General features: G+C 47.9%; 1 long non-coding RNA gene across 1 annotated transcript in view; it reads right to left on the reverse strand.

The window, feature by feature from the left end:
* LOC144329271 (uncharacterized) overlaps positions 1-17,704 on the reverse strand; it is a 179,078-nt gene that overhangs the window by 135,679 nt on the left and 25,695 nt on the right. Inside the window, exon 2 of the long non-coding RNA XR_013394748.1 lies at positions 1,932-2,020. This is a non-coding gene — a long non-coding RNA (uncharacterized LOC144329271). The remainder of the gene's footprint in view (positions 1-1,931; positions 2,021-17,704) is intronic.

Here is a 17,704-nt window from a genome sequence, read left to right on the forward strand (position 1 = left end):
CCAAAGGGCTATTACAAACAGTAGCTCTTAAATAAGCAGAACGCCATCTACAAATATGTAAGATTCAAGATTGCCTGCACATGTCACGACATAAAAATTACAAAAAGGATTGGATCCATACTTAGCCACGTAGTAGACCCACTGGAATCAGTGGGAGTTCAATCATGGATAATGTTTGTCATTGATTTCAGTGCTCTAAGCATAACGAAGTCTGGATCCAACACATATCATCCTCTTTGTATCTTCTTCTGGTATGGTACTAGAAATCTTCCACTCCTCCAGTTTAAATGCACATTTGGTTCAACTTTGAGCCAAATGTGTTGAAAAAAACGCTTTTATCCCTGCTGGACCACACTGCACGTCTTCCATCTGATTTTTCTTTGTATGCTTTAATACTTATTTTAATTGGCTGTCAGCATTTATTAATCTTCCTGTTTTAATGTAATGAGAAAACTTTAAACATGGTTCACTAAAGACTGAACTTCTATGTACCGTGCGTGCTGCGATTTCAATGTGGAGAAGGAACAAACTTGATTATGTTAATATGATAGAGACAGAAAAGGGGAAATATTAAAAAGGAAAGGCTATTTCAGTTAAATTTTTTCTGTAACAATTTTCATTACAGGGTGGCTTGTGTCTGAGGACTCTAGATCTATTAAGCAGTGTCAGGGTTTCCCCCTCATTTGGGTGCTGGTGGTTTCAGGGGAGGTATTCAAACAGCCCTTTCACTGAGAAATTACCCAGGGTTAACAACAGAGTGTTTGTCTGAGAAAATACAGAGATAAATTCACAGTAAACTGAGGACTGGGATAAATGCAATCAGAACCAGTAATCTCCTAAACTAGGGGTGGCTAACCCACAACTCCATCCCACCCCTCACAGCACATTTTTCTGAAATCCAAGACTTTGGTGGCATCCAATAAAAAATTAAAGTAACCATTGAAACTGCATGGGCAGATACCAATGTCCTGATGAGGATTCAAATTGCCCTCCCCCCAGTCATCTGACTGGTCATTTGAGCAGAGAGCAGGTGATTATCCTCCCTCCTCAGCTGATCCATATGGATCTGAGTGTGCAAGTGTGCAAGTGTGTGTGAATACAAAAGTTGAGTAAGAGTGTGGGATGTCCATACTCACCATTAGCATCAGGCCTTCAGAGTTTATCAAGGATGAATCTTGCCCTTAGGTCAAGAAAGGTTAGCTGCCACTGTCCTAAACCAATCCTTACCTATCTAATCTCCACTATGCTCCACCATCTTCCCTCTCCCTTTTCCAGCTGTCAGATGATAGAACCACCTTCCAAACCATAATTTCATGCCCCCTTCAGTTCCTCCCTCCCATTTACTTTAACATTACATACTCTAAGTGATCTCCTATCCCTTGCTAGGGTAGGAAACCTCCAACCCACAAGCCAGTCTTCATCCATTAGGAGGTCTATGTTGGCCACAAGACTATTCGCCCATCTGCTGAAATCACTGGGTTTAAAGAGCAACATTGGGTTCTGTGCAAAAGGGCTTTCAAACAGCCCCATGCTGCACTTTAAAGTACCAACAGATGGGGCTTCAAAGTGCAACACCACTGGTCATCACTTGCATCAGGTGATTGATCCCCAAATTTGGCCTTCCAGGGGTGGCCAGAAAAGATTCCCCGTCACATCTAAATACAAGGCAGATGCCTACCTAACCAGTCCCTGAATAGGATCCCCATAGAATCACAGAATTGTAGGGTTGGAAGGGGCCACGAGGGCCATCAAGTTCAACCCCCCTGAAATGCAGAAATCCTTCACCCAATGTGGGGCTAAAACCCACAACATTATACCAGTTGTTGTGGGGTGAGATGCCTCAGTAACTTGTTGCTTGCATGGCATGGGCTTTCTTCCTATGTGAGAAAAATTGTACAAAATCTACACCACAAGTATGAATGAAAGAGTACCTTGGGTGTGCAGTAGCTATCTCCATTTCATTTCTTTCCAGTGTCCAATGGTAGGTTGAACCCTTTGCAGATGAGCAAGGTGCTTTTTTCTGTAGGGATCAAAAAAGTACTTCATAAACTTTTCTCATTATTATTTTTTTAAGCTGTACCATGATGAATGGGGAACAGACCCAGGTGCCTTGTATTAGAAGGGAGACTAATGGAAGCTTGGCATAGCAACTAGTGTTTGTTCCTTTATAATCCTTTGGTTTCTGAAAGCTGCTTTATAGGTAGCTTGCTTTAAAGACATTTGGAGCGAACAGCTGCATAATGGAGGTGTGCTCCCAGGAGCACATTAGACCATCAGGCCAGCATCTGCAGTGCCTTTCTGTAGGCTTCTGTTACAGGCTTTGACCTTTTGTTGCAACCGGGCAGCAGACAAAGCAAAATGTGCCTTATGTGCCAGGTGATTTCTGAATTTTCATCTAAAAAAACAAAACCAGTTTAACTACATTAGACATATTTTTTTAAAAAAATTGCCTAAAATAAGAGCTTATCAGTTGATTTTACCACCCCCAGCCCAAAGAACGTTACTGTATATTTGACTCTGTTCAGTTCTGATTACTGTGTTTTTTCTCCAAAAAATGCATTTTCGTTTAGCATACAGAAACAGGTTGAGGAACGTAGTTTATTTATTGTACTGTATTTTAGGGAGAACCTGCTGAGCCCACTTGATTTTCAGTATTGCGCCATGCAGTTCAAGGCTAACAGGCCTGGAGGAATCCCGAAGGAATTAGTTTAGCCCAGAGGCATTCAAGAAGCTAATAAGTCACTGAATGCCAGCAAAGTTTTGCAAAGGCAAAGTTTCAAAGATTATTCTCCGAAAGGCATCAAACCCCAAGGTAGCAACCCGCCAGGCTGGGAGCCTGTGACAATTGTTTAGCATATATGATAATTAAAACATGTCAAGTTAAAAAAAAATGAAGGTGATGGAACAAAGGCTATAAGTGCACGGCCATTATCCGTCTCTTCTGCTGCATCTAATATTTTTAAACAGCAAATGCCAATAGCTATTCTAAGCTTTACACGACAGCCAGGTAGAATAATGCCTTTTATCTCTTAACCCATCCGTATCAGCTCCTAGGCCTGCTACAGTTTCTTAAGAATTTTGGCAAAATTTAAGCCATGTGTCAAATGATTTGACAACTTTACTGATTTAAAGAAAGGTAATGTAGTGATTTGAAATAACATCATGTTGGTACGTATAGACTTAACACGTACAGCCAACTCTTTTACATGGTTTACATTTCCTGTTCCTGTGAGCACAGAAGGAATCAGAGAATCGGAGAATAACTCTAGGAAGGTACTTTGCTGGGCAGTGAAACAAGTGGAGATCCACATAATGAATACATATCAATTGCAGGTTTGCATTTTGGTCCCTCATTCGCATGTACTACATGCCTGTTTATCTTGCTCATATACTTCTCACAAATGCCATTACCATAGGACCCTCCTGCAAAGTTATATTCACATGCTTATAACTGGCAACACTTCAGTAGGGTAAGTTTTTTTTTTCCCCCTGGTAAACCCTTTCCAAACAGCAGCACATATCCTCATCTGTCTGTAGGCATTGTGTGCTAATAGTTTAAATTTATTTATTTTTTTAAAAGAAGAAGTTTCCAACAGTTAGGATGTCCATAAGCATTCTTTACCACCTTCTTTAATTAAAACCAGAGCTTTTACAGATTATTTCAATGGATAATTTAGTCATTGCAACCTATTCAGAAGTTTTTAGATTGTACATTCCTTGGGGTAGAATTTCTTATTTTCTTAATTGTGTACAGAGTCATGCACATTAAGGCTGCTATATAAATGAAAGTTAATAATAATGTTAACTCTCATGCATTCAGAGAATATGTGGAGTGGGACCATAGGCACTGACCTGCCCTCTACAGTCCCATCCCCACCAGCTCCACCTTGAATTTCAGACCTGCATTGGGCACTCAGGGGGGGGGGGAGCATAAAACAATTTTCAAAGGATTAAAGAGCCAGAGAAAATAAACATCCCAATCCATAATAATAATTTTACTGTTTATACCACACCCATCTGACTGGGTTGCCCTAGCAACTCTAGGCTGCTTCCAACATATATAAAAGCAATTGTCAGGGGCTCAGGAGCAGAGGCACAGGAAAGGGAGGAAATAGAGAGCGAGGGGGAGGAATCCGAAGGAAATGTTAGCGATGACAGCGGTCCGAGGTCTCTGAGTCTTTCCAGCGAATCGGAAGATTCACAGAAAGGGGCTCCCATGGTCAGAGCAAGGGGGGTGCCGAGGGGGACACCCCAGGAAGAAGGGGCCAGAGGGGACTCAGAGAGCAGCAGTTGGAAATCAGGACCAGCTTCCCCACCAGAGCGCAGTAGGGGGGAGGAGTCCCAGGTATCGGGATCAGGTGGCTCACCGCCAGCGGGAGGACATGAGTCAGGATTGGCCACGCCTCCATCGGGGAGCGAGGAAACGGTCAAGAGGAAGGTTGAAGGCTGGGCGCGCGCGCCAAGTTCAAATGTACAGGAGGGCGGCGCAGTTGGCAGCCCGGATAGGGAGCCAGGTCCCAAAGCCCGCCGAAAAGAGGGGGAGGAGTCAGGGGGGTCAGCGTCAGCGTCAGAAGAGTCCAGAAAGGAGGAGACCCCGGGGGGCAGAAGGACCCAGAGGAGAAAGGAGAGACGGAAGAGGTGGAGTAAGGTTAAAGTCTTAAGTTGGTGTACAGGGGGTGGAGACTCAGATGGAGCTTCGCCGGTCTAGCCCCTAGACGTAGAGCTGGGCGCTGCGGCTTGAAAATGGAAACTGTACTTCAATAAAGACTTTTGTACATTACTACCGGCTAGCGTTGGTCCTCTGTGAGCTGGGACCTGGAGCCAGCTCTGACAGTAAGCTCCATCTCAGTTTTGCACCAAAAACCTCGCAACGTGAGTGGACGCAGCGAGGGGCGAAGATTGGTGCTTCGCGAGCTCACAAAAGTCAAGCAAGATGACTACAGAACAGCAAATAGCAGCCCTGCAAAATGCAGTGACACAACTCAACGCGGAGATACTCGCATCCAGGAAAAGGGAAGACGAAGCGGCTGCCGCCTGCGGGGATCTCCAAGCCAGGTTGGAAGTGCTTACTAAGCAGGGGCAACCGGGACCCAAATCAGAGGGGATTGGGCTGGGGAAAAGAGGAGGCAGCCTTGTATCTCATTTCGATGGGAATTTACAGCAGTACCCTAACTTCCGAGCAGACGTGCTGTTTGCGCTGCAACTGCTGGATAAAGACTTTAGAGATGAGCAAGAGAAGGTGGGATTTATCTTATCCCATTTGCATGGAGAAGCTAAAGCGTGGCTGCGCAATCTGTGGAGAGATAAGGATCCGGCGCTCCGAAGTGCGGATGCATTCATTAAAGCGATGGATTCGTGTTTTTTATCAAATATAGACATTGATATCGCCAGAAAAGACATACATGGGCTGAAACAAGGGAGAGCCAGTGTAAGGCAGTATCATTCCCGCTTTTTTGCATTCGTCCATGCGCTGGGATGGGAAAAAGATTCTGTTCCAGTCAGAGACCTTTTTTGGGAAGGCTTGAATGCAAATGTGAAAGACGAAATTGCAAGGGGGGAGAGACCCCAGAGCACTCAGGAGGTGGTACAGAGGGCGCTGTCGATTGGGGTGCGCCTGGAAGAACGTCCATGGAGCAGAGAAGAAGGGCGTTGGGGACGCACGCCAGCGAGAGCACCTCCCCTCTTTCCCAAGGATGCAGCGCGTGCGCAATCCACGCCTCCGCAGGGAGGAGGAGAGGAACCGATGGAGATTGGAGGCGCCAGGGCTCAGTCAGCTACCAGAGCCCTAACACCAGGAGCAGTCAAAGCGAAGCCTCCTAGAGGGAACAGGAAGTGCTACATCTGCGACAGTGCTCAGCACATGGTGAAAGAGTGTCCCCAGAGGCTCCACAAGCACACTGCAGCCTCCGCAACAGTAACAGAAGCAACTCAGCAGAGAGAACCACAGCAGGGAAACGACGGAGTCTGGCTGGAGGAAGAGGCACTGGGGCCCAGCCAGACGAGTCAGTGAAGCAGTCCCCAGAAATTTTGCAGCCCACAGACCCCCTCCCACCCAAACCAGTGGTGCAGCTCACCGCATCGCTCCAGCTACCCAATGGACTCACTATGGAAGTACCAATTACCATTGACTCTGGCAGTAACGCAGACTTTATAGGACTGGATTTCATTCAACAACACAGCATAGCGCTACTGCCAGCCACGCTGCCCCTGAAGGTTGTCACGGTGGATGGCAGGGAATTGCTGGGGGGGCAGGTGGTGAAGCAAACGCCTCCGATGGTGATGCAAATTGGGAATCACCGAGAAGTCATCAGCTTCAATGTCACCCAACTGTCGGACACGCCTGTAGTATTAGGCATGAGTTGGCTGCACAGGCACAGCGCAGCATTGGCTTGGTACCAGCGCCAACTGACTTTCGGCTCCTCCTACTGTGCGGAACATTGCATTCTGCCTAGCACGGAAGGGGAAGAGGATGACCCGCAGCTACAATTAGGCACGCTGCAAGCAGTGCCCATCAAGTACGCAGCGTTTTTGGAGGTTTTCTGCGAGAAGGAAGCGGACAAGCTACCTCCCCACAGGTCCTATGACTGCAAGATTGACCTCCTGCCGGGGGCGACGCTGCCGACCGGGAAACTGTATTCCATGTCTGAAGACGAACTGCAGGAACTCAGGGAGTTCATAGATCACAACTTGAAGCGCGGCTTCATCCGGGAGTCCAAGGCAGTGGGGGGCAGTCCCGTATTCTTTGTGAAGAAAAAGGACACGCCCCAAAAAAGGCTTGTGGTGGACTATAGAATTTTGAACTCGAAAACCAAGCCCACAGCCTTCCCCATGCCCAAGATCGACGACCTGCTCGCGACGGTGAGAAAAGGACGCGTTTTCACCAAGTTGGATCAGCGAGGGGCGTACAACCTGATTCGCATACGGGAAGGCGACGAGTGGAAGACGGCCATGTTCACGCCCCTGGGCACCTATGAATACAGAGTTATGCCCTTTGGATTACAAAATGGCTCCCACTGTTTTCAAGCCTTCATGCATCACGTGTTAGCGGGACTCCTCTACAAGAAGTGCGTCTGCTTCCTGGACGACATCCTGATATTTTCAGAATCGCAGGAGGCTCACGAGAGAGACGTCAAGGAAGTTCTGCAGAGACTGCAGGAGCACAGACTGTACGCCAAGCTGGAGAAGTGCCAGTTCGACATGACGGAGGTGGATTTCCTGGGCTACAAATTGTCGGACAAGGGGCTCGCCATGGACAGCGCCAAGGTTCGCTCAGTGTTGGACTGGAAGAGCCCGCACAATCGGAAGGAGGTCCAGAGGTTTGTTGGCTTTGCTAACTTTTACCGCAAGTTCATCAAGGGGTTCGCTATGCAGACGGCGGCCATTACCGACACGCTCAGCTCCAAGAAGAAGAAGTTCATCTGGACGGAGCAAGCGGAGCAGTCCTTTCAGAAACTCAAGCGTCTCTTCTCGTCAGAAGAGCAGCTACTGCATGTGAATCCCAGCAGACCGATGAGGGTTGAAACGGACGCCTCAGACAGGGCCGTGGGAGCAGTACTGTTGCAGCAAGACCCGCATGGGGACTGGAGACCGTGCGCCTTCTACTCCAGGAAGCTCAGCACGTCAGAGCAGAACTACACCATCTGGGACAGGGAGTTGCTAGCCATTCATGCAGCATTCAAGGCGTGGCGGCACTTCCTTATCGGAGCCAAACACACAGTGCAGGTCCGCACAGACCATAAGAACCTGGAGTACTGGCGCACGGCACGGTTCCTGAACCAGAGGCACATACGATGGGCGGAGTTCTTTGTGGACTTCGACTTCAGGATAGAGTACATCCCAGGCGACAACAACGTCATGGCGGATGCACTGTCCAGGAAGCCGCAATACCTCGAGGAGGCGGCACCAGCGGCGGCCAAGCACATTTTCGCACCGAAAGCGTGGGCGTGCGCTTCGGCAACCGTGGACCTGGATGCTGTACGTCGCGCGCTGCAGGAGGACCCCTTCGCACAAGCCAAGATGGAGGAGGTGCACAGGGGCACGGCGAAGGACGACGAGTTCCAGATACGCGACGGATTGCTCATCCGCAAAGGGGCCCTCTACGTACCGGGAGACGACCTCCGCGCGAAGGTACTGCAGCAGTTGCACGACGCACCCACTGCCGGGCACTTTGGCAAAGAGAAGACTGTAGAGTTAGTAGCCAGAGATTTTTGGTGGCCCAAGATGCGGGGGGAAGTCGCGGATTACGTCTCGAGGTGCAACACCTGCCAAAGGGCCAAGTCAGTGCACAAACCGCCGGCGGGACTGCTGGAACCGCTGCAGACACCGCTCGAACCGTGGGAGAGGGTGGCCCTGGACTTTGTCACGGATCTGCCCAGCTCGAGGGGCAAGACAGCAGTGCTAGTGGTGGTGGACATGTTCACCAAAATGGCCCACTTCATTCCGTGCGCGAAGGTGGCCACGGCGGAACAGACCGCCAAACTGTTCATAGACCACGTGTTCAGGGTTCACGGTCTACCACGGTCTATCCTGTCCGACCGGGGGCGACAGTTCATCTCGAACTTCTGGCAGAAGCTGATCGGCATCCTGAACGTCAAGATCAACCTAGCGTCGGCGAGACACCCGCAGACCAACGGACAAGCGGAGCGGGTCAACGCCGTCATGCAGCAGTACCTGAGATGCTACGCAAATCAGCAGCCTGCAACATGGGTGGACTACCTGCCGCTCGCCGAGTTCGCCTACAACAACACGAAGCACGTGTCCACGGGGGTGACACCGTTCTTCGCCAACAACGGGAGGCATCCCAGAACCTTCCTGGGAAGAGAGAGAGTGGGGGAGGGGGAGCCACAGGCAGCGGAAGCCTTAGCATCAGAGTTGCAGGAGGTCCACGAACAGCTTCGGAGGCAGTTAGAACTAGCAAAGCACGCATACAAACTGCAGGCTGACAGACACAGAAGGGTTGGGGAAGACATACAGGTGGGAGACTGGGTTTGGTTAGCAGCCCAGGCAGTGCCGGCCAGATCGTTAGCGAAGAAGAAGCTCGGACATAAGCAGCTAGGGCCTTACCAAGTCGAGGCACAGGTTAATCCAGTGGCCTTCCGGTTGACACTTCCAGAGGGATCCAGAATGCACCCAGTTTTCCATAGATCAGTGCTCACGCCCTACAAAGCACCTCACAGATTTCAGGAGCCAGGCACGGCACCAGACCCGCTCAGGGAAACGCCCACAAAGGGGGGTCGCCAAGGGGGGAACCCATCAACGAGGTCACAGAGATTTTAGACTCGAGATGGGGGGAAGAAGGAGTAGAATATCTTCTCGCCAGAGAAGGTACCCCGGCCAGCGCCAACAGTTGGGTGCCGGACTATGCTTTGGACGAGCCTCTTCTCAAGGACGAGTTTCATGCCCTTTTCCCACACAGGCCCATGCCAGCCGAGTATTTCGACGACTGGCTTTTCACACCCACACTTTCAGCCAGCACATTCCAGGGGTTCGCCTCGGACGAGGAACCGGCACTAGACACACGTTCCCCAGAGGGATCACCCTCGGGGTCTGCCTCAGACCGCTCTTATTGGTGGGACGATCGACCAGAGGAGCAGTGGCGCAGGAAGTGGCTGCGGGGTCCTTGGCAGGCAACGTCCCCAGAGGAGACCGGGGGAGAGACGGACATGGACGTGTTGGGGGAGGACCTTGGGTTCGAGCACGGAGGCAAAGAGATGGAAGCAGAGGAGATCGACGTCGGCGAGAGCACAGAGGACGAGCCGGACTTATCCGGCTGGATGCACGCCACGGGGGACGAACTGTATCCGGCACTCACCCCCACAACGACGGAGCACCCAGTACCCACACCTGAAGGAGGGGAGGGGGGAAGGGGGGCTTCGAGGGGGGGATGGATGTCAGGGGCTCAGGAGCAGAGGCACAGGAAAGGGAGGAAATAGAGAGCGAGGGGGAGGAATCCGAAGGAAATGTTAGCGATGACAGCGGTCCGAGGTCTCTGAGTCTTTCCAGCGAATCGGAAGATTCACAGAAAGGGGCTCCCATGGTCAGAGCAAGGGGGTGCCGAGGGGGACACCCCAGGAAGAAGGGGCCAGAGGGGACTCAGAGAGCAGCAGTTGGAAATCAGGACCAGCTTCCCCACCAGAGCGCAGTAGGGGGGAGGAGTCCCAGGTATCGGGATCAGGCGGCTCACCGCCAGCGGGAGGACATGAGTCAGGATTGGCCACGCCTCCATCGGGGAGCGAGGAAACGGTCAAGAGGAAGATTGAAGGCTGGGCGCGCGCGCCAAGTTCAAATGTACAGGAGGGCGGCGCAGTTGGCAGCCCGGATAGGGAGCCAGGTCCCAAAGCCCGCCGAAAAGAGGGGGAGGAGTCAGGGGGGTCAGCGTCAGCGTCAGAAGAGTCCAGAAAGGAGGAGACCCCGGGGGGCAGAAGGACCCAGAGGAGAAAGGAGAGACGGAAGAGGTGGAGTAAGGTTAAAGTCTTAAGTTGGTGTACAGGGGGTGGAGACTCAGATGGAGCTTCGCCGGTCTAGCCCCTAGACGTAGAGCTGGGCGCTGCGGCTTGAAAATGGAAACTGTACTTCAATAAAGACTTTTGTACATTACTACCGGCTAGCGTTGGTCCTCTGTGAGCTGGGACCTGGAGCCAGCTCTGACAGCAATAAAACATTAAACGTTTACAAAACTTCCCTATACAGAGCTGTCTTCAGACAGCTCAGGGGTCGGATAATTCCATACGCGCCAACATTTCTCTGACAAAAATAGGAATGCCCAATGGAAAAGCGGGACATTTTGGGATCAAATAAAAAACCAGGATGGCTTCTGTAAATCCGGGCTGTCTCCGGAAAACAGGGACACTTGGAGAGTTTTTTAGTGCAGACCCATGTCATCAAGCCCACACTGACACCTGCAATTAACCACCATTGGCAGGATTGGCAGCAACAGCAGCAGATCTGAACTAGGCTTATGATAATATTTTATTCTCTTGTTAATTGTGCTGTTTTAAATGTGCATTTTATATTTGACTTCTTTAGTAATGTTTTCTTTTGAAATGTTTACGATAAACAGTTTTTTGTTAACTTTGCTACGTTAAATGTGCAAGCTGTAGTTGACCTCCTTTATAATATTTTATTTTGAAATCTTTAAAATAGTACTTTCATTTCCTGTTAATTATGTTGCTTTGAATGTATACTTTATATTTGTCTTTCTTCTGAAACATTTTATTCTGGATTGTTTTATTTCATGTTTTAATGTAGGTTGTACATTTTGAGATTTTCCCACCCCCTTTAAAATATAAAGTGGTACAGAAATAAAAGCAATAATAATATGTTCATCCATTAAATAGACATACCAACTTTGCATCATTCAAGCACCTTTTGAGAGCCAATGGGTGGTAGAGTATGCATCTAGCAGAGCTGACCTGTTAACTGTCCCTCAACATAGATCTTTCTATGTGCCACCCATGATTTAATATCAACAGACAGTATCAGAGCACTATATAAAACATAATTCATCTTTGTGAACAATGCAGCTCTGAGTTGCCTATTTTTAAGAGGTTAAATTGCTTATTTTTAATAGTGTTGTGCTGCTGTTTTCTTGACAGAACAGAACTTTACTGACAGAGGAAACTTGATTAAAGTAGGCCAAGCAGCCATTGTCTAGAAATTCACATAAAGTACACCTGGAGATACGTGCAGTATGTAACATATCAAAGTTTCATTACTTGTCAATAAACCCCATGAATTACATGCATTCAAGCAATTGTAGTTTGAAGCCAGTGGTTTCTTTTATCGCTGTTGAAAATCTGCAAAGAATACCCTAGACGATTTAGCAATAGAAACTTTCCTCTGTGTATATAGGAGTTAGACAGTGAAACTTCTTTGTAGGGGGAAAAGTAATCGCATTTCAACTGACACTGCCGGAGCACATTCAGTGCTAAGGATATTGAGGAACAGCATAACCTTAAGAAATATTATTTGGATTTTCTGACACACATAAAAGGAGAGCAAAAAAATAAATCACTGACAGCTTGTAGTTTTAGTTTCATCTTTATAATGTTGCTTCTTTATCTGGAGAAGCCCTTGTTACAAGGCTAAAGGCGAGTGAAGTTCACTCTGTCCTGATGGATGGCCATTTCATAATAGAACTGGTTCCAGGCCCTAAAATCAATATAAAAGCTACAATACAGTTCAGACAACCTCTCTGCCCAGTTATCTCTCCTCACAGACAGTGGTAATCCAGAAACACTGATGTCCAAGTAATCTCCATTATCCTTTTGCAAAAGTCAGTCCTGTCCTTCATCAGTGTGGGTACCAGATCAATCGGTCATCTTAAGGCAATGACTGAGTGCCAATCTTGCTCTTTGCTTCAGAAGTACAACAAGATAGTTTTCCTTCCCTTCTTTCTCAAGATTCACTTTAAAAGGGATTTGCCAGAGATGAGCAACATAAATAAACCGAAGAATCTAATTTCCTAAAATTGCTATAAAGACTCTAACATTGTCAACAAAGGGATTTCAGATGCTTTCCAAAGGCTTACTGAGGACAGGGCTCATTCTGACTCTTGACTGACTGACTCCCAGGTAGAACCAGCAACAGAAGTAGGCATTGCTAGGCACTTGTTGAGGCCCACACCCCGACAGGGCAGCTGCTTTAGATAGATAGATAGATAGATAGATAGATAGATAGATAGATAGATAAATTTATTGTCATTGTCCGTATATACACAGTATACACAACAACGAAAATCAAACACCCACCCAAAGACCGGGTTCACATACACATTTGCACGTATCTCCAACACTCTCATCCTATTCAGACATAATCTATAAAAACATAACATAATCCAGAATATAACATAACCTATTAAAGGCATAACATAACCTAAAACCTATCTCATTCCTTCCTACTCCCTGCTTGCTATTCCTTGCAACTGGCCCTGAGATCATTATTTAGTGCAATCAGAGCTCTTGGATAGAAACTATTCAGAAGGCGTGTGGTTCGTGTTTTCATTGTCCTATATCTTCTGCCCGAAGGCAACAGTTCAAAGAAGTTGTGAGCAGGATGGGTGGGATCTCTCAGGATATTGTGTGACTTCTTCAAAGTGCGAGACGTGAAGATCTCATCCAGGGTTGGTAGTTGGAGCCCAATAACATTCTGGGCAATTTTAATTATTCTCTGTAAAGCTTTTTTATCCGTTTCAGAGCTGCTCCCATACCACGATGCTTTCAAACCTATGAAGCCCTATAGCCCATTCTACTGACTGTTGCTGTCTGTTTTCTTGTCCCCTCAAAGCGAGCAATCAAGTTTGTTGCTCATTACTAAATACACTGGGAATTATTGGCATAGCAGTCTCCTGCTTGAAAAATTATTGGACCCAAACAAAGCACTGAACTGGATGCAATGGTATATCTTCTTACAGAGAAGACTCTCCTGAAGATTTGGATATACAGTTTAGCCAATGAAAGTAGTCAGAGCCTGTGACTGATGTGGACTATGGAGACGTTTAGAGCCATGCAAGCCCAAGAGAAGACCCCAAAACAGCTTCAAAATGATCCAGGAAGCCCATTATCAAAATAAAATACTATCCCATCCAGCTGTTCTGTAACAGGGAGGGAGCATTCTTTCAAAGCCAGGAGAAACAAGGAGGAAACAGGAAGAAAGGAAAGAACTCTGGTGGGTATGGAAGAATGGGGCAGATTCAGAGAGCGTTAGTTGGGGGTGGGGACTAGTTAAATAAGATCAAGGACATTGTTTGCCCACTTGCATTCTAGGGAAACCTTAATTTAAGTTACTTCAGCATTGAGAACTGACTGCTAAATATGAATGAATGCTACCTTGTTGTAAACTGATTGTGAGTTATAAAGTTAAACTATATCTCCAGCAGTTTTATCATTTTAATATTTACTCTTATCTTCCTTGACTTTTTTCTTTTTCCAAGGATTTCATTGCTACCTGCCTTACCAAAGGAGGTGAACAAATGAGATGAAAGTGTAACAGGAATTCAATAAAGATTGACTTTTTTATTCTTCTAAGCAACATGTTTTAATATTCTTAACTTGGTTGTTTGAAGTGGGTAATTTTCAAAAGTTGGACCTTTTATAGACTAAAGAATTAGGTGGTTTTATCCTTAGCATAATCAAGCTTTGGCAAATCCTCTGTAGAAACGGAAGTGTTAATAACAGTAAAGTAAGCAAAGCTATTAGATACAGTCTCCGGTGTATTGAAATAAAGCAATGCATGCCTGTAAATTCAAGCAAACTCAAGGCAAACATTCCTATTACACATTTTGTTAAGAGAAGATAAAGAGCACAGAATCAATAAATCACTGAAAAGATTATTATTTTGTACAAGCTGAAGGTCGCTGCAGGTCATTCCCACTAAAGCAAACAGAGCTTGTTAATTTAATCCAACAGACTTGGCAGTGAAACTAAACAAGAATTTAATCAGCAGCAGAAGGTGGCAACATCTCTGAAAATTGAACTATCATTGTGGCAGACAGGAAACAGTGTTATAGCCCCAAAAGTGGAAAGCGGGGAGAGAGCGGAAGAAGCAGAAAGAAAAGTGCTCTTCATTAATTTCATCAAACATGTAATAAATGATTAAAAACAGTTGCCAGGAAAAACAATCACTGAGTATAAGCAGTCAGGCAGAAGCTTAGTGTAACACTTAACAATAATTTCCAGAGGGGTAGAGCATCGGACTGCAGTCCTTCACACACCAGGCCTCTTCAGGCATCCCCTACCTCAGTTAAGTAAACACACATGGGGGATCTATGGGGATAAGTGTCCTACCTTCATCCCCATCCCCTTCAACCTTTCCAGATTAAGGTTTCCAACTAGAGAGAGGTCTTCTGTACTTGTGGAGGCTCCCCACTCCTGACCGGTGACAGGACCAGAAGTTGCATATTGATTCCCAAAGTCTCTGCAGCACGTATTTGCTTAACGCATATAGTGAACCCAGTTCGGTATACACTAGGCCCGTGCAGAGGTGAGGGGCAGTTGGGTACATTTGCCCTGGGCCTTGAGATATATGTTATGTACTGAAGTTCTCACCCTGGGTCAGCAGGGGGAGACTGTAGATAGTTTTCACTCAGGTCCACACATGCAAATAAGGGATTGAAAGTGACGTTCAGTAATTGGATAGTTACAGAAAGTTGCTACAATTGCGTTGTACTGGAGCTCTATATTAGCAGGCTAGCTGAACCCTTCAGTTCAGTTCTGTTCTGGCCTGTGTATAGACAAGAGCTGTTTGAAGAATCGCTGTGTCGTCTGATATGTTCACCCACAACTTAACAGGATAATCCGGCCTTAGAGCCTTGCCAGGGGTCTGCAGGATTTACACTGTCATGCCATGAATGTCTCCCAGCTGACTGGGGACTCCCGCTCCAGGTCTCAGACAATCTCTGTACGGGCCTGGTATACTATTCTTCTGTTTCATTGTCTGTTGCTGCAAATTGTGTGCCTACAACACCCCAACTTTACATGGGCCACCACCCCTCGTTTTTCCTAATTCTGGAAATTCTGGAGGGACTTTCAAGAGTTGTAAATTACTTTTCCCTCCTGGGAGGGGCAACTAGTAGTTTTTTCCAGCGGTGGTATGCTGGGGAGGGGAAGGGCACCACCACTTGCCAGTATGGGGCAGGAGTGAGGCTGGTTTGACAGCAGTGTTTGTGCACCTGTGGGTTGCCTCCACCGCCCTGGACCCAGCGGCAGCTGCTACAATTTGCAAACAGATGTGAAGACTGAAGACTGAAAGCAAGAGAAACTGAGGGAAACCAAAAATGACAGAGTCGTCCATCCCTACTCAGAAGTAGTTCAATAGGACTTACTTCCAAGTAAGTTTCCATATATAGGATGGCATTGCGGGCAGCAGGTGATACATTATTTGGAGACCAGATCTGCTGTCCCTCTGGGCCAGTGGCGTGTAGTGAATTTTTTCATAGGGGAGCAGTTAGGGCCGGAGGCACCAGCTTGTGAGGGCAGGGCGGGGGTGACGTTGTGCACACGAGCATCCCTCCCTATGCTGGACAGAAGTTTCTCAGGCTTTGGGAAGGAGGCGCTAGGCCTCTGGCAGAACACTGGAGTCCTCCTGGTGGGCTTTGGGAAGATGGCGGGAGGGTTCTTGGACCCCACTGGAGCATTGAACCTCCCTCTCTAAGCTGGACAGAGCTTCCCTGGCTTTGGGAAGGAGGCACCAGGCTTTAATACTTCAATACTCTAAGCCAGTGTTTCCCAACCTTTTTTGGGCAAAGGCACACTTGTTTCATGAAAAAAATCTCGAGGCACACCACCATGCCAGATGGGGAAAGGTCACTTTTTACTTATGTAAAAAAAAAAAAAAATAGTAACAGCATAGAAGGTAATGGTTAGGCTAGCATCCCTCTTCCAAATATGCTAGGTTTTTATTTGCAGGGACTGTTCTACATGGGAAAGCATTCAGCACTGTCATTCTCCCATCTGCCATCTGAATTGGTACTATTCTGGGTCAACTTACTCTGCTGCATGTGTAGATGAAAATGGCACCAAGTGTGGGGGAGGGGGCAGAACAGGTTTCAGATACAGGATATTAAGCATACACGTACTTCAGATTGAACTGGTTGCTTGCTTTGCAAGTTCTCATTTCCCAAATGACTGCCTTGGCAAGCGCAATACCTACCAGGCTCAACGCCGGTCTCGCGCTGCCGCTTCCCGCGCTCTCAAGGACCCGGGAGGAGGAAGGCGTGAAGGGAATCCCGAAGGCGCGAAAACCTCGCGCATGCGCAGGCCTTCCGCCTGCGACAGCCCAGTAGGCCGGCTGAAGCGAGCGGCGATGGGATGTGGGAGGGAGCTCGCTCGCCGCCCCACGTGTGCCTATGTGGGGCACGTTACAGCCCCGTGACGTCAGCGCCACGCAGGCAGCCAGGCAGGCAGACGGCGAGAGCCCTGCGCTGGGCGGCCTCTCCTCGCCGCCGCCGCCCTGCCTCTCGCCGCCCGACTCCCTCCAGGCAACATCTCGCGGCACACCAGGCAACGTCTCGCGGCACACTAGTGTGCCGCGGAACACCGGTTGGGAAACACTGCTCTAAGCTACCAGGAACATTTAGGCGACTAGCCTAGTCCCCCTAGTCCATTGACCGCATGCCCCTGCTCTGGGCCCTGGACATTATAGTCAGGTGTAGGGAGGCTTTAGATAGCTACTTGCTTAACTTCCCTTGTGAAGCACTGGCTTCAAAGCGTGCACTCTCGCTCGCTCGCTCGCTCGCTCTCGCTCTCTCTCGTGTGTGTGTGTGTGTGAGAGAGAGAGAGAGAGAGAGAGGAAGGAAGTAGGAAGGAAGGAAGGAAGGAAGGAAGGGAGGGAGGGAGGAAGGGAGGAAGGAAGGGCAGATATAATTTGAGACAGGCTTGTGGTTGTCATGGGAGCTGTGCATCCAAAGCCACACCAGACGAGGCTGGTGTCAAGTCTGGATCAACTTCAGATACATGATAATTCTGAAATCCTCTTCAGATTCTCTTGAGATACCTAGGGGTAAACATGACAGCCAAGAATCTGAATTTATTTAAGGATAATTACGAAAAGTGCTGGTCAGAAATTAAAAGGGATTTAGAAGGTTGGTCAAGATTGAAACTTTCCTTGTTGGGCCGAATTGCTGCTATAAAGATGAATGTATTGCCAAAAATGCTGTTTTTGTTCCAGACTTTACAGATTGTGGATAAAGTGGACTGTTTCAGGAGGT

This window comes from Podarcis muralis, chromosome 12 (genome assembly GCF_964188315.1).
Source record: "Podarcis muralis chromosome 12, rPodMur119.hap1.1, whole genome shotgun sequence".
Classification (NCBI taxonomy): Eukaryota; Metazoa; Chordata; class Lepidosauria; order Squamata; family Lacertidae; genus Podarcis; species Podarcis muralis.